At 35.8% G+C, this 24,668-nt stretch overlaps 1 protein-coding gene across 1 annotated transcript in view; it reads right to left on the bottom strand.

The window, feature by feature from the left end:
• Positions 1-24,668, bottom strand: part of Tpst (tyrosylprotein sulfotransferase) — a 375,255-nt gene that overhangs the window by 318,902 nt on the left and 31,685 nt on the right. The gene's annotated exons all lie outside the window — the stretch shown is intronic.

The raw sequence follows: 24,668 nt of genomic DNA, 5'->3' as shown, positions 1-24,668 counted from the left end.
GTCGTAAATCAATTAATAAAAAAATTAAATAAAAATTTACGACCAGCATCTCATACCTATACGTATAGGCTGAGCATCTCGTTGGTTTTAAATTGTTTAAAAAAATTAAATCTTAATTGTATCGCCCAGAACTCTTTTCAAGCGTGAAGGGGGAATATTAATTTACTAGAAAAATTATTTAAGATCGCTAAAACTGCCGATTTAGAGATAGCATCTCATATCTACACGTATAGACCGGGCATCTCGTTGATTCTAAATTGTTTAAAAAATTAATTATTAACTGTATCATCGAGAACTCTTTTCTACCGTGAAGAGGAAGTATCAATTTACTAGAAAAAACAATTAAAATCGCCGGAACTGTCGATTTACGACCAGCATCTCATACCTATACGTATAGACTGAGCATCTCGTTGGTTTTAAATTGTTTAAAATAATTAAATCCTAATTGTATCGCCCAGAACTCTTTTCAAGCGTGAAGGGGGAATATTAATTTACTAGAAAAATTATTTAAGATCGCTAGAACTGCCGATTTAGGGATAGCATCTCATATCTACACGTATAGGCCGGGCATCTCGTTGATTCTAAATTGTTTAAAAAATTAATTATTAACTGTATCATCGAGAACTCTTTTCTACCGTAAAAAGGAAGTATCAATTTACTATAAAAAACAATTAAAATCGTCAGAACTTGTGATTTACGACCAGCATCTCACCCCTGTACGCGTAAATATGTTTTGTGATGACAAATTATTTTCTACGAAGTTTAATCGTCAGAACTATTGACAGAATGTGCGTAGGCGATAGAACTCTGCGGAATATTACTGCTTTGTGATCAGATATTTGAAATATGATGAGATGCTGTTGGATGTTTTCGGAAGTTGGCATCTCATTTTTTAAAAGTTAAATATTTATAATTAATTCGACGGAACTATTGTTAAAACCTATCAGGAACTGTAGAACTATGCTGGATGCAACAAAATCTGACGTTTATTTGTGAGATGCTGAGACTTGAGATGCCAACTTCACACACATATATTTCATCTCGATATTTTGCTGCAAAAAAATTTGCCATCTCTCAGGAAGAATTTTAGGAGCTGGATTAGACGGCATTTCAAGGACTGGACGTTTAAAAATGAAGTAGATGAGCACGAAGTAAAATTTCGAAAGAATCCGCGGATGTTGAAAGGAAAGTTAACTCTTCTTGCTCTGTATCGAGGGTGCACTCGACACAGTGATTTACAGGGAGCCTCTATTTTTCCCAACGCTCGAAACGGTGAGTGAATGATTACATTCGGTAAAGTACATTGCTCGAATGCTTATAGAGTACTCCAAATGGCAGAGATCGATCATTGTGTCAGACTGTTCCCGTAACACTGATAACTTGGAAATAAAAAAAATACGTATTTTATATCCATTTATTACCCATTCACATTGATTGAAATTCGAGGATAGCGTGTGAGAGATATTTCGAAGATTCCTTTAAAAGAATTTTACTAAATGATCTTATAAAACCAACATTCTCTCCGATAAACGAAAATATTATATTATCACGTTGACATAATTTTACAAAAATATGTCCCAATTTCCGCGAAATGTTATAACTTTTCAAATATTTGGAAACATAGAGGAAAAAATGAGGAAATTTTACTCCACTGTTTTAAAGTTATCATTAAACATGTTGAGTGTGAGTAAAGTTGAATGGAAAAAAACTTTGGATATAATATAGTTTTAAATATTTAAAACCAGTCGTTACTAAAATCCCGAAAAAATAAATATTAATATCGAAAATTTAATATCATACACAGGGGATATATGTAAAGTGGAAAACATGTTCTCTATTTTTAATCTTCCCCATTTTTCTACAACTAATCAAAATAAAATTACGAAAAGGAGATTATTAGATGTTTTGATATTATTTAAACTTTATTTCTCCTTAAAGTCATTTCGAGATCGTATCCAGATATAATACCTATTACGTTTCATACACAATGATCGAATAATTCGGATCCATTTGGAGTCGCAATTTGGGAATAGCAGACCGACAAAAACAATCGCCAGCACTTGTTAACGCGACTGTTTCCATTACAATGATCATAAAGATAGGCAGTCGAATTTGACAGTTACGAGGCGCAAAGTACGATGATCATACTTGTCGACGGCAAACTTTCTAATTAAGGACGCTGCTCGTTAAACTTACTCGCATCTGCCGCGAGGTGCATTCGCTAATTAACTCAGTATTTTTTTTTTCGAGTTTCGACCAGACTCTCTCCAACCTTAAATTGGCTCCCCTCTTTTCGCGAGGAATTAAGTATATTCGATCGAATCTCGTAATTAATGAGAGAGAGAGAGAGAGAGAGGGGGGAGGATCTCCTACACCCCGTCTAACGTAGTAAATGTTCCGCGGGACAGAGCTGGAACCTCGTCGCATTTTGCAATGCAAATCGCGAAGAGACCAAAGATCTCGCTCTTCCCGGGGATAACAAGCCCGAATCGAATACCAAAATAATTCTACTACGCCGGGAATAACGTTACGCCAATATTTTCTCTGTCGCACAAAATCGCGATATGCCAGACGAAGGAGTCCTTAATCATCGCGAAATTGAACGCGAAATAAACGTTACATTGTACATTTAACACAAGTACATTTAACATAGCGCGCGAAAACCCCAGTTACAATGGCAACTCAAAAGTCGAAATATAAACGGGATCCATTTCGCTCGGGAGGAGAAAATGCGATAGCGCGTTTCGCGCAATCTTATCCCGTCCGCGATGTAATTAAAATGTCAACGAGCCGCGGCAGGAGCCAGCACGCCCCGTGTGTACGCTGCATACATATATTGTATATATAAATGGTGTCTGATAAAGATTGGACCAACGCTCGTGAGCGGGTAGAGAACAATAGACTGAACAGAAAAGTCCTTTAACATTTTGCAATTTTTGCAATAATTATTGTAATATTAATTAAAAAGAATTGACAATCATTTGGCATTTATCAAACACCATATATGTATGTATGTATGTATGTATGAATGTCCCGTGCCGTATATACGGGGCTTTTAGAGTTTGTTCTCTCAAGTCGGCGCGGCGAAGAGCTCGACGAAGATGGTCGAGATCCATGCCAAAAAGCGTCGAAAAGAAAACAGACTACACGGAATTCCCGAGCAGCATTACTCGAGCATGTCGTCCCGATGCATCAGGAGTCGCGACTGATATGCGCGGATGTCCTGACACCGGAGAAACCGCACCGGGGATCATCTGATATTCCAGGTATGATTTTCGAAAGGATCGAGGAAAGAATCACGGCACCTGCTTTTAACATTTTAACGATATTCTGTCGTCAAAAATTCCACGTCGATAACTGTTACGGTTTCTCGAAAGTAATGTCAACCGGGAGATACGCAGAATGCACGTTAATACGTCATGAAAGAAGTGAAATATTTCTCTAAAGTTATAAAAGATACGTAATTAAAAATTATAGGATTGCTGGAGACAAAGCTTTTTATCGTACACAAGGCATATATTTTTCAAAAATTTTCCCTTCCTGGAAGAAGCGCGATAAATATTTATTTATTCGCTTTATGAACATGCAAATGACGTAAATGAAAAGGTCGAATATGAAGGTACGAGTATCTTGGCTGTTTGGAGATCGTAGAATAATCGCCCAAAGCCAGGGAAATTAAAACGCGGAAAAGCACACATGGTGCTGAAAAAGATTTAGAGGAATGAAAAACATGAAAGAGAGAGAATGTCTTTTTGAACGTGAGGTGGAGCTTTATACAGCGTTCTTATCTCCGTTTTCTAGTGCTGTCCAAAGAAAGAATTTTCTAAAAAGGATCTTGGTAGAATTCACAAAGATAGTGTCTACTGATTTCCCAAGGCAAGTAATTCTTTTCTCTCGCCTTCTCCTTCCTTTCTTCGAGAAGTCATTTCTGTTTCTTCTCTTCATGGATCTCTCCAAATTGAAAGGCAACTAGAATTATAACAGTCATTAAGACCAAGATTTCTCGAACGACAGAGAACAAATCGATCGGTCTTTAAAGTCTATTAAAAAAAAAGATTTAACTTATTTGTTTAACGATTCCAAAATTTCTGCAATTCTTACAGAAAATTGCGCCAGATCCATTTTATATAGAAAGCAAATTCTTAAGAAAGATATTGACGACATATATTGTCATGTATATGTTATATATAAATTGTTAAACATTTTGTAAAGTCCTTTCAGGTCCATCAAATTTATAAAATTGTTAAAATCAGCAAATATTCCGGCATAATTTCCAATTTAAATTCTGTCTTTCCCCCTGGTTGTAGCAAGCAGATTGTTATTGCCAATTTTCCGCGTCAAACGATACCACTGTCGCTGAAAGGACAATTCGAATGAACGATCGAAATTGAAGAATTCGGTAACGCGCACGCTTCGACGGATGTCGAGAGCAATCTATAGCGACAGCTGCGGTTATTTGTATGCAAAATACTAGCCGTTGGCAGGACCGGCCCGTTGCTCCTCGTCGTCCTCGTCCTCGGGGATTGTCTCCGTCTGAGGCTTGTCTCAGACAAGCGAGACGAGCAACGTGTCCCCGCGAGTTCTTCTTTGTGTGCGAAGCCTCTGGAATAACTTCCGGACGACGCACGCCATTGTTTCGGCGTCGGGGAACTTGGCCGAGTTGAATAGCGGAATGTATAAGGGGGACCTTGTTGGAAGAGATGAGAGTCAGAGAGCAACGCAGCGGTCATGATTAAGAGCGAACAAAAGTGCGCCTCTGAATGGCTATCTCTCTCTCCAGCTTTTAATAAATCTGAACCACCGAGAGTCGCCATTAAAAGATTTCACTTCCTCCTTTTATACGCAAGTTATTATACGCTCTCACATTTATGTGTGAATTTTTTAGGCAGACGTGAATGAAAATTTATAGCATAAATATCTTTTGCACGCGTGCTATGTACCTTTTATACTGTTTTGTGTAGTATGTATTTTTATATTATTGTATATATATGTTAGAATAACAAAAATTTGTGACATGGTACAATGTTATATACGATATTTAAAACAATCGATGAAACTGAAAATTAATGATTTACTTTGTTTTAGTGACGACTATTATATTTGATAATACATACTTTGCAATTTAAAAGGTAATCTCAATTAATAAACTTGATAAAATATAAACATCCAGAGAATCAAGTACGAGCGGAAATAATTTCATTTCCAATACAATGTTAATTTAAAATAAAGGGAGAAAAAATTACGTGATCTCAGTGTTTTATTAAAATTTCTCGATTTTCTCCAATTTTCCCAGAGGAAAATAAATAATTTAATTTTTCTTCATTTTCCAAAAGAATAACAAACTCAGCGGGAGAATGTCCCTATTTCGCCGACGCTCTGTGTTTCGAGTGGAAACAATATCGTTCCAAAGCAAGGCAGAACTAAGTCAGGGGAGCAATCCGAGGAGCAACGGTAAAAATACTGTTTCCAAAAGCATGAAGCGAGGCAGAAACTTTGCGCGTTTACCGATCTAGCGAACGCATCGACTCGAAAGGGGTTTATCGCCCGTGGGAAATTCACAGACCGATCTACCGAAAAAATACCTACGGAAAAACCGTAACCGTAACAGGGAGGCAAAAGGAGCAAGACTCGTTCCAAGAGTGGAGGGCGAAGTAAAGCCCGGTGCAGTTGCGAAAGACAATTACGATCCCCGGACTATGGGAGGGGGAGGAGATGGAGGGCCGGGGTATTTCGCCTGCTTTTCACGGTGCTCGTACAAGGGACGACTGAATATTTCAGCGAGGCCATTAAGAGTCGACACGGTTTAACGGGGCTCCGGAATAAAGGAATCGCCGAATTAACAAGCGTGCGGATCCCTGTCCAGTGGAGTTTCCGTCTCGCGAGACGGAAGAGAAAAACTCGGCAAAGTCGAGTGCATCGAAGAAAGCGAAGTTAATTCAATTCGCCGAGTCGAGACAATGACAATTTGCCGGGTAACGTGGGACCGTTTGCTCCCAAGGACGAAGGAGCGAATTTCACTGGGAAGAAGAGAGACACTCGACTGACGATACGTCAGCTCGCAGAATGCAAAAAATATGGAAAATGTAGCGAAAATGGTGGAAAAGAACAGACACATACATAAAGATGCACAATATTAGAGCGTTGCATATGAAATGTCAGTTTTGTATCAATGATTTGCAGGTAATTTTTGAGAAAACAAAATATTCGAAAAAATTTAGCAGTTTTTTTTTTCAATAATACGTGTGCTTTTCCGAATGAGAAATTATTTATTCCATATTTTTATTTCGAACAGAAATGGAAAATGTAGTTTGAAAAAAATATGAGTTTGAAAAAAATGTAGTTTGAAAAAAATATGAGTTTTCAGCTTCGTGTTCGAAAAAGATTTTATGTATATTCATTTTTTGACGTTAATATGACTGTTTTTTTCTTCTTGTAAGAGGAAGTGTACGAAATTTTTATTGCAAATTATATCTCACTTATTATTATATTTTTAAAATCATAAAGTATTATAATATTATATTATAAAAATTGTCATATTCATTCAATGTAATTCACACATATGTATATTCAGTCAATACACAATTATATAATAATTATGTCATTTTAATGAAATATTTTATTATCAAAAATTATTTACAAGAGTGTTCTGTAAAATTTAAATTTTCAGCAGACTTTTTAATGATCCAACCAGATATGAATATATAAAATATTAAAAAAAATTAATTGAAAGAAATGAACATTAAATGCTTTTTAAATATATGTCGTTATTACTATTTCTCATATTTTATTTTAACAATTGATTGAAAAAAGCGACGGAAATATATAAAATGAGAAAAGTGGGAGACGTGAAAAGTAAAATCACTTGAATAAAAACGATAAAGTTTTTGCTATTGAGAGAAAACTCTTTCAAGTATACGGGGCGATCCTGAAAAACGATCCGTCTATAAAATGACGTATTCCTGACACCATTCTAAGACAATTTTTCCTTTACCAAAATTTGATTTGAAGCGTAGTTTTTGAATTATGAGCAAAAATAGTTAGTAAATCACGCGTCGGGTACAGAAGGCAGGCAGGAGCGGCGCGGCGTGCCGCGAGCGCGGGCGCAGCTGACCGCCCGACGGGTGATTATCACCGCATGAGTCGCTAACTATTTTATCTTATAACAAAATTATGCTTTAAATAAAATTTTGGTAAAGAAGAAAATGTCTTAGAATTACGTCAGAAATACGTGTTCCTTAAAATAACATTAATAATGTTATTTTAATAATGAAAAGTTGTTCCGGATCGCCGGCCGTCCGACGTTGCAATCAGCTGATTGCTACACGCGATGTGTGTATGGCGGAGTGTGTGCGTAAGAGAGAGAGAGAGAGAGAGAAAGAGAGAGAGAGGGAGGGTAGGAGGGACAGACATTCATACACACGCACGCACTTTTTTTCTCGCTCTCTTTCTCTCTTTTACGCAACACTCATACACTCTCTCATTCAGTCTCTCACTCACACTCTCTCGGTCACTCACTCACTCACTCACCTGCTTACTCACTTGCTCACTCACCTTGTAGCAGCGTAGCGAATCTTCATGCTATGTATTGTTGTATCTGCTGCACGGTTATGATTGTTAGAGATGCGCGACACATCGAAATTTTTTCGATTATTAGTCTCACACTCGATTGACACAATACAGATTACGCGATAACGAGTTTACTGTTTATTCACTCACTATTGATTTATCGATACCAAAAATTACTTTCAAAGAAACGCGAATGCAAACAGAACATGACTCGACGCGAAGCGACGGACCGCGGAGACTGCGCGACCACAAGAGTTATGTTGCCAGAAACGCGACACGCGACATCTAACAAACGACTTGCGCGTGGCGCGTGATTGACGCGAGATAAGACGAACGATCGGCTAAAACCTTCGCATTGCGAATGCGGTAGAAAACATGAAACGTATAATGACATACTTAAAAAATTAATTATTTATTATAAATAATAACTATTAATAATTTCTAATTATAATAAATAAATACTATTTTAAAAAGCATGTGTTATACGTTATTACGTTTTCGAAATTATTGCATTCACGATGCGAAGATTTAAGTCAATCGCAAGAAAAATCGCAATTAAAATTACATTTGGAAAAATTTATTTTTATTCTGCTCACAATGAAATGTTCCAACGTGAAAATGTATTGGTCGCTCTGAAAAGAGCGGATTGACTAAAAAAAATTTTAAAGCAGATGCTCAAAATGCCCGCCATCCATCCTAATGCAAGCTCTCATGCGTTTTAATAAGTTTCTTTCGACGTTTTCCATTATTTCTTCGTCAATATTCCAAATAGCGAATCGTAATCTTGTCTCCAGATCTTCAATATCTTCGGGAAGCGTTTTATAAATTACTTCCTTGCAGTATCCCCATAAGAAAAAATCTAGAGGATTGAGATCCGGAGATCTTGCGGGCCAGATATTTTAACTGGAAGAACCTACGTCGATTTATTAACAGAAAATCTACCACATTTCTTAGAAGATGTGCCATTATTTGAAAGAAACGATATTATCTTCCAACAAGACGGTGCTGGGCCACACAACGCCAGGATCGTTACGAATTACTTAAACGAGAATTTTCCCGGACGCTGGATGGGTCGGTACGGCCCGATACGTTGGCCCGCAAGATCTCCGGATCTCAATCCTCTAGATTTTTTCTTATGGGGATACTGCAAGGAAGTAATTTATAAAACGCATCCCGAAGATATTGAAGATCTGGAGACAAGATTACGATTCGCTATTTGGAATATTGACGAAGAAATAATGGAAAACGTCGAAAGAAACTTATTAAAACGCATGAGAGCTTGCATTAGGATGGATGGCGGGCATTTTGAGCATCTGCTTTAAAATTTTTTTTAGTCAATCCGCTCTTTTCAGAGCGACCAATACATTTTCACGTTGGAACATTTCATTGTGAGCAGAATAAAAATAAATTTTTCCAAATGTAATTTTAATTGCGATTTTTCTTGCGATTGACTTAAATCTTCGCATCGTGAATGCAATAATTTCGAAAACGTAATAACGTATAACACATGCTTTTTAAAATAATATTTATTTATTATAATTAGAAATTATTAATAGTTATTATTTATAATAAATAATTAATTTTTTAAGTATGTCATTATACGTTTCATGTTTTCTACCGCATTCGCAATGCGAAGGTTTTAGCCGATCGTTCGTCTTATCTCGCGTCAATCACGCGCCACGCGCAAGTCGTTTGTTAGATGTCGCGTGTCGCGTTTCTGGCAACATAACTCTTGTGGTCGCGCAGTCTCCGCGGTCCGTCGCTTCGCGTCGAGTCATGTGCTGTTTGCATTCGCGTTTCTTTGAAAGTAATTTTTGGTATCGATAAATCAATAGTGAGTGAATAAACAGTAAACTCGTTATCGCGTAATCTGTATTGTGTCAATCGAGTGTGAGACTAATAATCGAAAAAATTTCGATGTGTCGCGCATCTCTAGCAATCATAACCGTGCAGCAGATACAACAATACATAGCATGAAGATTCGCTACGCTGCTACAAGGTGAGTGAGCAAGTGAGTAAGCAGGTGAGTGAGTGAGTGAGTGACCGAGAGAGTGTGAGTGAGAGACTGAATGAGAGAGTGTATGAGTGTTGCGTAAAAGAGAGAAAGAGAGCGAGAAAAAAAGTGCGTGCGTGTGTATGAATGTCTGTCCCTCCTACCCTCCCTCTCTCTCTCTTTCTCTCTCTCTCTCTCTCTCTTACGCACACACTCCGCCATACACACATCGCGTGTAGCAATCAGCTGATTGCAACGTCGGACGGCCGGCGATCCGGAACAACTTTTCATTATTAAAATAACGTTATTTTAAGGAACACGTACTTCTGACGTAATTCTAAGACATTTTCTTCTTTACCAAAATTTTATTTAAAGCATAATTTTGTTATAAGATAAAATAGTTAGCGACTCATGCGGTGGTAATCACCCGTCGGGCGGTCAGCTGCGCCCGCGCTCGCGGCACGCCGCGCCGCTCCTGCCTGCCTTCTGTACCCGACGCGTGATTTACTAACTATTTTTGCTCATAATTCAAAAACTACGCTTCAAATCAAATTTTGGTAAAGGAAAAATTGTCTTAGAATGGTGTCAGGAATATGTCATTTTATAGACGGATCGTTTTTCAGGATCGCCCTGTATAATCGATTTCAACTGATAATTGATTGAATTTAATTGAATAGATTACAGAGATCTTCATCACATATTGAGTCGAATACTCGACTCAAGCATTCCGGATTGTTACTGAATTAAGAGGTTTTCGACTGATGCGACATGCGCCAGGGAAATATGGAAAAATAGCGGAAAAATTGTCGTCGGAGTGAGCATTTATCGATTAACGATGCGTTTCTTATCATACCACGGTAATTACACCGAATCGACGAGCCTTTTTCGCAGAGTAGTTTAATATTCGACTCTTTCGCAAAAGCTTCTCGTGGAAATGCGAATATCTAAACGCGATGCAAGATGACAAATGGGACGGATTAAAGCGCAGACAGATATAGCGATTTGAAATTAAAAATCCTCCGGTCCCTGATTAACGTGCGCCAGCGCGATTTTTTCCAACAAGGAGGAAAGAAAAACGAGACAAGTCGTCGAGAAGAATGGAAAATGCGGCACGATATTTTAGTGCGTCGCGTAAAGTAATAATCGAACGTTTCCCCGAGAGAAGATTAACTCGCAAATGCTAAAGTGTATATACAATGTGTGTTATTAATTTTTTCCAAAGGCAACACATGTATTTATAAAATTCTCACTCTACGAGCTCTGTTATTTCAAAAGCTTCACACTTGGTGAAACAAGGCGCTAACAAATATTACAAATTTCTTCAGCTTTTCTCTCTCTCTCTCTCTCTCTTTCTCTTCTTGATGTGTATAGAGCTTTTTCCTTTTTTGAAAGGTAAAAAGAGAAAAATAAAAATAAAGAAGGAAATGAAAGAGACTCTTTTTTCTGATCAGAAAAATTAAAAATGCGGCGCAAGGGTCAGCATATCGCGTGAATTAATAATCAAATGTCCTCAGCAGGAAATTAATCCAGAAAGTACATCGAATAGGTGTATTCGAATATAATCCATTTATATACTTTTTTCAAATTTCATACAAAGTAATTTTATTTATATCCGTGAATTTATATAAAGTATAATAAAAAAATTATAAAATTATAAACACAAATTTTAATTAATTTTAAACTCCTAAATATCTCCATCTCTTTTAGGTGAAAAAGCAATTTTAGTCAAACAGTTAGAGATTATCTAAATGCTTTAGCGTCAAAAATCGAAATGGCGTATTTCTCTAGACGTCAATAATTATTTCAGTACAACTTGACTTTTGCGGCACTTTATGTCGGGGCACGCGATTACAGAATTAAAATTCAAAGCGCGAAGCAGCCGAGGAAGATGTCGAAAGCTACATGTTTCGCGAACTCATCGCCTCAACCAGACATCTAGAGATATCTACATATTATCCCACTTAAAAATTAGCATCGGGAAAGAGTCGACCTTTTTGCTCGTAGTATCTCGCTGCACCGTACATCCTCTAGCTCTACTTTCGTGAATGTCGAATACGTTTCTCTCTATAGAGCCAAGAGAAGGGTCATAGAGAGAGAAGGAGAGAGAGAGAGAGAGAGAAAGAGAGGGAGAGGGCTTTGAAGGGCACGTACGCAAATCGGAGGACGGCCCCGCCCCACTCGCGAATTCCGTTTCATCTCGTTAATCCACTTTGCCGGAGTTCGGGGACCAAGTTACGGCAGCGTTACGTCCGATCGAGGTGCTCGTATCGAGAGGAGGAGGAGAGAGATGGCGAGATAGACAAGCTCGCCACGTATCTTCATTAATATTCGTTTGAATTGCGAAACGGGAATTTCACGCGCGCACTTGGACATGTCCATACATGCATTTTCGGCGGTTTACATGACGGTTGTACCATCCGCTTACATACTAGATCTGCGATCTGGAATTTTATTGGGTATCGATGAAAATAAAATGAATAATGGCAAAATTTAATACCCAGGATGTAAAGCTGAAAACACATTCCGCTCTCCATTTTGATTTTTTTCCTGTAATATTATATATTTAACCGAAATGGAATCAATGGAAAAACCTTTTTTATTTTGTGAGATAAAACATTGCTGAGTTTTTTAAATAATGTACGTATAATTCATTTCCTCAGAAATTATCTGAAAAATATTGATGTAAAAAATGATGTTTCTCATACGCAGGATTCAATATTATTACGTAAAAGCAAAAGATTGAATTTTGTTGAGAAGAGCGTTATCATAAAAGAATACGGAGATTGCAGATAATATTCAATAATCAAATTCATTACTTGCTTAAAGACATTAAATTTTTCAATTTTCGACTTCTATAAAGGTCAAATGTATCGTTAATATATTTACCATAGAAATCATCTTTTTCATGCGTAAATGCATTTCATGCGTAAATGCATTCTTTTACATATTATGTATATATTTTATATATTCTTTTACATATTATTTATACATTATCTCAGTCGAGTTGCGACTGTGTGTGTGTGTGTATCATTCTGATTAAAAGTTCCGATCCTTCCATGGCGCGTTTATAAATGGAGATTTCAATTTGTCGAAAAATGTCTGCGAAGACGCGAAAGGACAAGTAATAAACAGAAAAGTCAAGCCAGAAGACGAGCGCGTCAGACGGCGAGAAAAAAAGGAAGGAAAGGGAAAAGACGATATAACCGAGTTATATTTTCCGGTTCCACGAACGCACGTGTGGGAACGAGGGAAACCTTTTTCGTTTTCGCTTGTGTTTCTTCTCTTTACCCGGAGAAGAGAATATTCGGAGCACGGAGGAAACAATAACTCGCGCGTTTTCATCAACTATATTCTACTGAACTTTGGCTGGACGCGATTAGGGGGAAAAAATTTATAAGGTGTACTTCTTTCTCTTTTTTCACACAACTCCCTCGGTAAAAATGCAGAAGCAGAATATTTGACAAAAGAACTTTTCTAATAGTATCGAAAGCCATTAGACCTTTTGTTCAATGATAATTATCATAAATTTTCTTTTCTTCAAACCCTAATGCATTTCTAAATTTCTGGAGATGACAGAAGTATTTTTCCATCATATATTTCGTGGAATATAAGTATCCTCATACTTTTTTACAGTTTTATATTTTTATAATTTTTTACAATTTTATAATTTTTTCAATTACATGACGTCTGCTAAAATTTTGAAAAATTCCCTGAGAGTTCCCTGATCTTTCAGGTATTTTTGTTCAAAATTCCAGGTAAAAAAATATTTTAAAGAATTTTTCGTTGAATTTTTTAAAATATATGTGTTTATTACACGAGTTTTATCACGTTTTTTACTACAAAGGAAAACCACCGAAAAATCAGAATAAAAAACATTATATATTCGATATTTTGTTAATACATTGAATATCTAAATGAAAAAAAAAAATATATATATATATATATATACAGGGTGGGCCATTTTAATCTATGCACCCAAATTTCTTTGTACCTAAGACAGATACGGAAAAATGATTCAGACAAAAGTTGTTTGGTTTCGAGGGGGCCATAAGATGGTATCATTGGTTTGACCTTGAAGAGTTATTTGAAGGTCACATGAAGGTCACCTTCAATTTCTTAAATGGAACCTACTATTTGTCATTGCATATTCTTGTAGCTTATCTCGAGAGCTTTCCAAAACACTATAATTAAGTACTTTTTTGTTAAGTACTTTATGAGGCTTGAAATAATTTCTTAATTTTACATAAACCGTAAAATATCTTGTAAAATATTCATTTTTCGATTATCTTACCTTAATACTTTTACGTACAAAATAATGAGAGGAATCAACTGGTGTAAAAAAAACACATAGTTGTTTTGAAGAAAAAATATGTAATTTGCAATTAACAATTCCATATTTTTTCTTAAAAACAACTATGTGTTTTCTTTACACCAATTGATTCCTCTCATTATTTTGTACATAAAAGTATTAAGGTAAGATAATCGAAAAATGAATATTTTACAAGATATTTTACGGTTTATGTAAAATTAAGAAATTATTTCAAGCCTCATAACTCAAAAAGTACTTAACAAAAAAGTACTTAATTATAGTGTTTTGGAAAGCTCTCGAGATAAGCTACAAGAATATGCAATGACAAATAGTAGGTTCCATTTAAGAAATTGAAGGTGACCTTCATGTGACCTTCAAATAACTCTTCAAGGTCAAACCAATGATACCATCTTATGGCCCCCTCGAAACCAAACAACTTTTGTCTGAATCATTTTTCCGTATCTGTCTTAGGTACAAAGAAATTTGGGTGCATAGATTAAAATGGCCCACCCTGTATATATATATATATATATATATATCTACAATATATTTTAAACATATAATTCACAACTTGGCTTATTGTCAATTTTACACACACACAAACACACACAATATAAGAGTAAAATTATCACAAAGAGAGAATTATTTTAAAATTCCATAAGTTCCAATCAAATTCCCTGTTTTCTCCAGGTACAAAAAAATTCCGTGAGAATTCCAGATTTTCCTATGTTTTTCCAAGTAGTAGACACTGAATTATTTATAGTACTAAATTTCTATTCGACTGGAGACGACATTTTATACATGACGTCAAATTTAAATTTTTATCATCCGATCTTGCATCATTTCGTCTCAACTATTTCGGATTAAGCTATAAAATCTCTTATTGTCGATTATCCAAGGACGGATCTCCTTCCTACGAAGAGAGCAAATTGTTCCCAAGAGTATCGGTCGATCGATAAAACGACAAATGACGGACGAACAAGACCGGCCTGAAATACCACCCGTGTTGATTCAAAGGGTTGGGGTGGCTGGGTTTACATTACGTCCACTTTCATCCGATGGATTATTCCGAATCGATTTGCTCGATAGTCAATTTCTATCGCTTTACTAAGAGACCCCCTTATTGATCGCTCGCTCGCTTTCTCATTACCGAACCGTTGTATTACATCTCGCGGTAGTTCACAAAGGGTCAAAGTAACTCATCACACAGTTTAGCTCTCCTCCCTCCTTCAATTCTACGCTGCAAAGCATATTTTGAATAATAAAGAGCTTGATACAAAATGGATATACAAGTACCTAACAAGTATATAAGAAATTATTCCATGCAGACTTGACATTATTCAGTGATTTCATAAAAACAAATCATCAATACACTTTTCAAAATAATACATGTTAGATATATACTTTTATAACTAGCATATTAAACCCTTTTGAAGGAAAAAAAATGTACACGGTTCGTATTTAATCGGCGAACAAAGTTTTCTACCATTGAACCTTTCGGCAGGTTAAGAGCTATACTTTTATACGTCGTATACAGCTGTAGTCGGGTTCGGCTCGTTATGTTACACGCTCGTTACTTCTCGAGGAACGCTTACTCTCGTATTTCATGCGGAAGAAAAACGCGCGTGTGCGCAAAGCGAGAAGAAAAAGCTCTTTGGCGAAGAGCGCGGTGTATCAGAACAAAAAAAAAGGAAAAAGGTTGAAAAATAATCTCATTTAGGTGATCGTGAGGCCGCAACCGGGTGCAACTATATCAAGTGAAGGAAGTGGGAGGAAAGCGAGTTATCCTCGTCGACCGACGTTTATTTCCCAGGGAAAAATATTTTTAGCCGTCGACAACAGGCGACAACGTCTGCCCTTCATCGTTACGCCGATTAATAACTCCATCTTTCGCTACCCTTTTCTTCTCCTCTATTTCTTACCGTTGCCCGTCGAGGTCCATTTGTCTACCTGGACTCTGTTGGAGCGGTCATATTTTTTTGCGCGCGACTAGGACAAAAAAATTGGAGAAAAAAAGACCAGAACCTTACAATTCCCAAAGAAAACAAAATTACAAACCTACATCATTATTGTTCTCTTATTATACAGAGTACCTCTTTTTATTGAAAGCACATTGTTTGATTTTCATTCTTGTTCGCTGAGCATGTTTCATTGAGAAATTTTTCCATTGTATCATAAAAAATTTCTCTCGAAAACTATTTTCCATTTATTATAGGATTATAGGATTATAAGAACATTAAAGAAGCTGAAAATTTAATCAACTAAAATGAAAATTATTGATCTTTTCGTCTACTATAAAATTCGGCTTTCAAGTTGGAACCTTCAATAGCCAAACTTTCTCAATTTCGCAATTTGCGCGTAAAAAATTCAAGGCTTTTATACATTAATACCTTTAAATTAACAAAGGTATTAAATATATATAAATTCTTTTATACGAATTTTAATTCCAAACCCGCGAAAAACCCGAGATATTCAATTTGATTTTTAATTTGAAAAACTAGAGTCTCGAAATTTTACGCTAAAATTAATTGATATTAAATATTTCATGAAATACACACATGTTTTCTACCAATTTCGACTCATGCCCGGTGAGTCTAGAGTTCACGGTTAAAAAACCCTCTATAGTGGATTAAGGCGAGCGTTAAATAACGAGAGAAACAAACGAAAGCGGAAAGAAAGTTCTCCTGTTCCTCTTTCCTCTCTGCCCCCTCGGTCTTTCTAATCGCGTTAATGCAAGTTCAATGCTGGACGACAAGAAGTGTTTAGCTCGCCGCGGAAGAAACTCAATCGCTTTGATTTTTCACTCCAGGAAATTACCATTCGACGCTACCGGAGGCTTTTCCGCTCAAAAGAGTAAGAGAGACAGAGAGAATTAAAGAGAGAAAGAGAGAATGAGAAACATACGATTAATCACGGTAATTCCACTCCGTTTTATTCGACCGTTTTATCTCGCGCTCATATGGGATAAAACGTTACCATCTTGTGCTAAATTATACGTTCATAGGATGTCTCCGCAGTAACAAATTCTCCATTCAATTCGGAGAATCGAGAGGTTTTTTCGTCGAGCAAAAATTAATTTCTGCGTTGTTTGTCGTCTTATAATTTGCAACGCGCTTTACTTGTTCTTTGCTTTTTATAGCCATGAAAAATAGTATTGTTAAAATCTCCGTATCTCCTCAATCTCTCTCATTTGTCTCTCATTATTTCCTCATGTTATTCTGTATCCTCTTTGCGTTTCCTTCTTTACTTGCTCTTTTGTTTCTGCCTTTTAATAATCTTTCCTCTTTTTACATTCATTTTTCTTTTTATTCACCCTCGTTTCTTTCTCTTACTGTTGTTTTCCCCTTCTTTTATTCCTCTTTTATTCCGGATTGCTTTCGACGTCTTCGTTTTTTAAAAAATTTTTATTTGAATATATTTTGCGCTCATATAAGTAATCCATCGTGCGCAAAGAGCAACCCTTTCACGATGCCATTCCCCGGTCGGGGATTCATGCATAATGCATTCGCGCTAGTGGATGCTGGCTTACGCTACAGTAGATGGAGTGATATCATTGTTTGCGAATCATTGAATCGACCGAAAGCATTATCGTGTCGTGTAGCACGACACGATTCTGTATCGGGAGTTTACGAAAAATTTGGGCCTCGAGCCATAAGGCATTAAATCCCGGGAAACTCAATAATATAATGTCAATGGTAAAAACTGAAGTGTATATCTTTCGAAAAGTGTTTCAATTTTTAAACAAGAAATGTTTGTTTCCTTATTTTTTTGTAGTAATTTAATCTTAAAGGGTTATACCTAGTCAGCAAGTCGAAAAAAACGTATTTTTAGGGAATTTAAAAAAAAAACTGTTAGGTATTTTTATTTCATCAATTCTTTATCATAATATATATCTATCAAAGAAGTTTTCATAATTTTTTCAATTAAAAATATCGAGAAATGTAGGCACAGTAGCTAATTTCCAGAGACATCTTTTTTCGGAGGCGCTTGGCGGTGAGCAAGATTGCTCGGAGCTGGATCATCTGAAATAAAAAATTCAAAAGGATTTAGCTTTCGTATGAATTGATCTAGTCGGTGAACGAAGAATTTTACAAAAAACTGATTTTTGACAATGTGACAGACGTTTGACGCAAAAATACGAATTTTTCGTGTTAAAACTTTTCGTTTTTTTATTAATAAAAAAAAAGGTTTCATCAAAATTAAAATCCCTTCGTTCATCGATTAGATTAATTCATACGAAAGCTAAATCCTTTTGAATTTTTTATTTCAGATGATCCAGCTCCGAGCAATCTTGCTCACCGCCAAGCGCCTCCGAAAAAAGATGTCTCTGGAAAATAGCTACTGTGCCTACATTTCTCGATATTTTTAATTGAAAAAATTATGAAAACTTCTTTGATAGATATATATTATAATAAAGAATCGATGAAATAAAAATACCTAACAGTTTTTTTTTAATTCCCCAAAAATACGTTTTTTTCGACTTGCTGACTAGGTATAACCCCTTAAAAGAGTGATTTGAAACGTGTCACGAAGAGACATGAGAAATTACCGGAAAATTCAGAATTATTAGCACATGTTTCTAGATAAATTTTAATGATGTACCTTAGAGTACGTTAGGGATGAAACCTCGTTGGAAGAAGTAATTTTTCAGTAATATCGCGTAAGACAGACCAAGCAGGCTTAAGGCAAGCGAACTTAATTGCAAGCTAAACTTTGTATCTCTTTCGTGCAGAATGACGGAATTTCACGTCGCATCTTGTTGAATCACTAATCAAACGGCGTATAACTTCTGAATCTATTAAATTCGTCTGTAGTACAACTTTACGATACCTTATGAAAAAGATAATAAAAGCGCGTTACTTTGTTTTGAAAAGAGAAGAAAGAATCGTGAGAGAGAATTGTATGTCGTAATAATAAAAACGCGATGGCGAAATTAATTATACGATTTTAAAAATATATCGATACAAAATATGATACCTGTATAAAAAAAAAGGAAATTGTCTTCTTAGTAAAAGCGGCTTATAAAGTCGAGTCGACCGTATAAGACCAACCGACAAGATCATACTTGTTAATGCATTTGCGGACTTTGCGATGACCGCCGCTATTATTTCGAACTGATCCAATAGAGTGTCCGTGAATTATCTATGCGCGTGAAAATCCTTTAAGCAGCTTTAGGCGACTGGTTTGTCGCAGGATTTATATGTGCCATCGACATAGAGAATCAAACAAATTTCACACCCCATCGTATTAACGTAAATCTATATCTTTAATTTCCTGAATTCAATGGATAATATCGACATATTGTTTATCGTTAATACAGATAAAATCTTGCAGAGTAAAATTGTTTCCTTTTGGAAAATAAATAAACTTCTTTATTTAAATTAGAAAAAAATTAAAAAATGAATAAACTCAACATTTTTGAAAAAAAGTTTCGATGAAACGCTTCATTGCACAATATTTCTCTTCGACAATCAAAAGATAAATTGGTCAAGGAATCCGTGGATTAAAGAAGGTACTTGATTGGGGACACCCTGTATGTCGGTGTATCCGATTTACCAGATAGAGAGGTAAAGAAATCTAGTTCCTTAAATCGCGGAATGCTCCTCTGTCCGACAGAGAACGATAATCAGCTTGAAACTTTTTCCCACGACGGAAGTTCTCGCGGCGGATAGTTTCGATTAATCAAAAGCAGCTCTTATCCGCGAGCTGCGAATTGCCATTAATATATCATTCGGTTTGGCGTGACGTCAAAATACACCGGTGACGCGCGATGCGCCAAGTTTGTTTGCTACGTGAAAAATGGCCGACAACTTGAGAAAAGTGGAAATTTAGCCAAAGTACTCCTAAGAGTTTTGAGATTGATCAATCAAAAAAAAGTCTCCTTACGCGAGTAAGCAATCTTTCATCTGATATTTTAATCAACTAAAAAGCTTACTTTTAAACTCCCATAAATCTATATTTTTTATATTGATATATAATGACTATATGTATATAATATGTATACTAAATGTACTCTTTAATTATACTCTTATATTTATATTATAAAATATATGTTGTCTTTTTAATATCATTAATCTCGTCTCGTTCTCGATGAAATTATGGACTTGAAACAATTTATTAAATCTTTTTAATTTTAAACAAATTTTTCTCTTTAGTCTTCAAGATATTATTCATCGCTTATTTTCAGTCTATAAAATCAAATATTATTAATTTCAAATTACAAAATCCAGTGAAACAAAGCTTATTCGAATCTGAATAAATAATATCTTATTGCTTGTACTCTTTATAACATAATATTTAAAATTCATTTCATTTATAATCATAAAATTATCTCGATTTCCAATTTTCTACTTTCCAAGAAATGAGAAATATATTTTCATATTGATTTTTTTCTCAATCCTCGAAATTTCTCTATCATCTTGATCAGAAACCGTAACGCATACATTGCGTTGCTCGATAAGGTCATTAAATTTGTTTACACCACATTAACCGGTTACTATGGGAATGTTTGGCGTATTTTCTACGCTCTGAAAGCTTGCAACATGCAAATCTCCTGTCTGACATTAATGATGATTCTCCTCTTAAGAAAAAATATCTCGGAGATTTTTAATTTATTCAACCCAACGAGTTTGAGAGAAAAGTCAAAAGAAGCTATTGTTGTAATTTTTCATTTTTGACTTTCTTTGGAAAACAAAATCGCAGAAAATATCTTTCACTTTTGATTTCTCGATGCAGTCATCAATTTTTTTTCCCAGCATTTTATATGTCCAGAATATTTCTCGGCACTATATCTGTAAAATATTCCACATTTTATCATTAATGCAAAATCCCTTAATTACTTCGATATATTTTGATTTCGCACCTTTCTGGATGCGTAATTCCTGTCCCAATTGTAGATATCAGTTACACCGATTCGGGGCAAACTGCAAATTTAAATGCGAACTCGGTCACCTGGAGAACGGAATGGCACGCGATGCTTGGGAAGGAACTTTCGTCGAGTTTTCACGGGAACGAGTTCGATAAGGGGGAAGAATCCGAAAACGCGTTTCGACTCAAGTTTATCGCGTGAAAAAGGAACGCATATTCCATTTTCGCGTATCGCGATCTCCCGATCGAAATTTCGCAAACTTTAGCACTGCGATAAAGACTATCACAATTGTTACGCGCGAGCAGAATTGAAAAATATCCTCCCCCAGTTGTTCCTCCGATCAATGCACTTCTTCCGATTACCAAAGTTCAAGCAACCAGGTAGGTCGAAACGTTACGTTGCGCGAAAAAGTTTGTTTTATGATATTTTTTTCCCTCGTAAAACTCTTCTTATACTTACACGAAAATCTATTAGTATTATTATTAATATTATTATTATTAATAATATTTTTAATATTAAAATTATTGCTAATATTCTATATAAAATAATGTTTTAATTATATATTATTAATAATATATAATTATAATATACAGGGTGACCCATTTTAACTTAGGCAGCCAAATAACTCGAAAAATAAGCAAGATAGAGAAAAATGTTTTAGACAAAAGTTGTATGGTTTCGAGGGGGCCATAAGATGGTATCATTGGTTTGACCTTGAAGAGTCATTTGAAGGTCACGTGAAGGTCACTTCAATTTTTTTAAATGGAATACCCTATATATTTTTGTACATTCTTGTAGCTTATTTCGAGAGCTTTCCAAAACACTATAATTAAGTACCTTTCCGTTAAGTACTTTTTGAGTTATGATGCTTGAAATAATTTCTTAATTTTACATAAACCGTAAAATATCTTGTAAAATATTCATTTTTCGATTATCTTACCTTAATACTTTTATGTACAAAATAATGAGAGGAATCAATTGCAATTAACAATTACATATTTTTTCTTCGAAACAACTATATGTTTTCTTTACACCAATTGATTCCTCTCATTATTTTGTACGTAAAAGTATTAAGGTAAGATAATCGAAAAATGAATATTTTACAAGATATTTTACGGTTTATGTAAAATTAAGAAATGATTTCAAGCCTCAACACTCGGAAAGTACTTAATGAAAACTAACTTAATTATAGTGTTTTGGAAAGCTCTCGAGATGAGCAACAAGAATGTGCAAAAATATATAGGGTGTTCCATTTGAAAAATTCAAGGTGACCTTCATGTGACCTTCCAGCGACTATTCAAGGTCAAACCATTGCCACCATTTTATAGCTCTCTTTAAACCAAACAACTTTTATTTGAAATTTTTCTCTAAAATGCTTTATTTTTTAGATATTCGACCGTTTCCGGACTTTTCGAAAACCCTGTATAATATATAATAGTACATATACGATACATAAATGTGCATACATTCTTGAAAGATTACGAAATGGTACGAGAGAAGAAACGAAGACAGAGACAACAATATGAGGGAGTGAAAGGGATGATCGTGTATGCAACTGCTGCTCGTATCTGGAGCAAGACTGCGAATGAAGATGCAAAGCGCGGGGGCATGACACGCCTCTCATCGATCAGAGACAGCACGGCCTGTTCGGGAAACGAATGAAATGGAGCACACACGCGATAGTGCACAAAATATACGGATATCAAACCCGCGTGCGACGACCTTGCTCGAGCTTCGTCGGATATTTGGGGTCGCGCGCAAGGATATCAATCTATCAATATATCGTATAGGCAAGTGTACATTGACGTATACACTGGAACGCTGCTCCGAAATATCGACACGCTCGTCTCGCTTTGTTATCGTCCCGCCTCGTTATTGGCTGCGTTAGCATTACCCTCCTCCAAGAGCGACACATTGTATTTAAACATAATTCGCCTCACGTCGAACGGCAATAATGGATCAGAGGACGCGAAAATGAGTTTCGAGGGTTCGGGTAAGATATAATGGGGCGAGAGAGATACTTTAACCTTTTTTCGAAAGAAACATTTCGCTTTCGTTGAAAAAAAGAGGGTAAAAATTATGAAAAACAACTTAATTACGCGTTTAGCTTTATAAAATTAATAATTTTTCGCATTTACGCAAAGCGATGATGAGACGGTGTATTCATCTGAATTACAAATGAATTTCAATATTCTCCGCATTCAATTGATTAAATTATCAGAATATTATCCATGTGTGTGTGGTATTTCCAAGTATCGATGAAAATTAATTCGTGACACGGAATATGGTATTATTAATAATAACTGTTAATGCGAGTAGAGTGCAAATACGCGAAAATATTCAATTTAAAAATATCATGCGCTTGTTTTTATTTAAAAGAAAAATTCCAGATTTTTGCTGTCGAATTAATTTCTTGCGGTGCGTATCGCATCGGCGGATACAGAAATATGATCAACGGAGAGAAAAAAGGGTCCGCGTTCCCATTCGTTATTTTTAAAAAAAATACAGATTAGAGACACTAAGTTTATTTTTCACAGAAAATTTCTCGAACTTGCATGACGAAATTTCACGCAAACGAGATCGAAAACATTGCCTATATACATATACATATATGTATGTAAAAATTTTCCGGCGCACCGTTTAACGTCACTCTCTCCTCTCGTCCTCCGTCACATTTTTGTGTTGCAGATATTTGGTCCGTAGTTCCGTTTGTCGACTTTTTACGGGCGAATTGCATAGGGGCGGGCGGGGGGGGGGGTGAAGAAGAGAGGAAGCAACGGGGAAGTATGCCGTACTACGTTGAAACGTTATTACGTCCGGCACTTTATTCCCTTCATAGTTGCAGGCACAGACGAACACGAACGATGGCATCCCGCCGAATTCCGCGAATGCTCGCGCTATGTAATTTACTGCAACTGTAAGAATAACGTTAGCGTGTATGTGTGTGTGTGTGTGTGTCTATGACGCGAGCGTGTCGCGTCTTTCTACCATGATAAGAAGTGTTTCGTAGATTGCCATTTAGACGCGACGTGACTTGCAATTGGGGCGTCCAAAATGCTATCATGTAAATTAGATCTAGATTCACCATTGATTAATTTCTTTATATCTCGTCCTTTAACGATTAAATGCTGAGCGTCAAAAATTAATATTAATGTCAAATTTTTTTTAAACATTTCTTTTCTTCGTTATATAACATTTTTATAATTTTTTAGGAAACAAAATATTTTTATATTATTACCTTGCTATTACCAAACCTGTTATGCAAGTCAAAATTTATCATTTATAAATAATTTAAACAAATGGTAGAAATAATTGCGATATTCACATATATATGCCATTATTATTATTAAATTAATTTATTGCGCGCAAAGCATTTTAGAGGAAATTTCTTCAACCGTAACTAATAGGCAGATATATTTTAGATTTTAAAAACATGTTTCAACTTATAATTGTTTAATGTTTAACAAATACATGTTAACTCTTTCAAACAATAAATCCATTTTTTAATCGTACGAATTTTTTAAATTAAATCAAATTGTTTAAATTGGTAAAAAAGTATTCTCGTATTTTTAAAAAAATATTAAAATACCGTGAAATTAGCGTACATTTTCCTGCGCAGTCTTTAATAAATCGCATCCCCCGAGAGAAAACCTTGCGTTAAACTAGCAAAGCCACCAGCAGCGTGTTCGCATTTCCTTCGCGCGCTGTATTTTCGGCGAGCGTCTACTCGCGTTCGTCATGCGTCTCATTTGGGGCGCATGTGCGCACTTCCGGTGAATCTCGCGCCGGCACGAGAGAGTATCCTAACTGCTACGACATCCGGCAAGCTTCCTTCAAAGGATGGAGCATAACTGTACGTATCGTTCGTATTCTGTACACACGTAGCTGCAATCTCGTTACGCGGCTAAAACTTCTCTATCCGGTTGGCGACA

Source organism: Camponotus vicinus, unplaced genomic scaffold (genome assembly GCF_025532165.1).
Source record: "Camponotus vicinus isolate PSW18456_S1 unplaced genomic scaffold, iyCamVici1.0 SCAF_1, whole genome shotgun sequence".
NCBI classification, from domain to species: Eukaryota; Metazoa; Arthropoda; class Insecta; order Hymenoptera; family Formicidae; genus Camponotus; species Camponotus vicinus.
The sequence above is the reverse complement of the archived record's forward strand: the minus strand, read 5'-3'. Positions and strand labels throughout refer to the sequence as shown.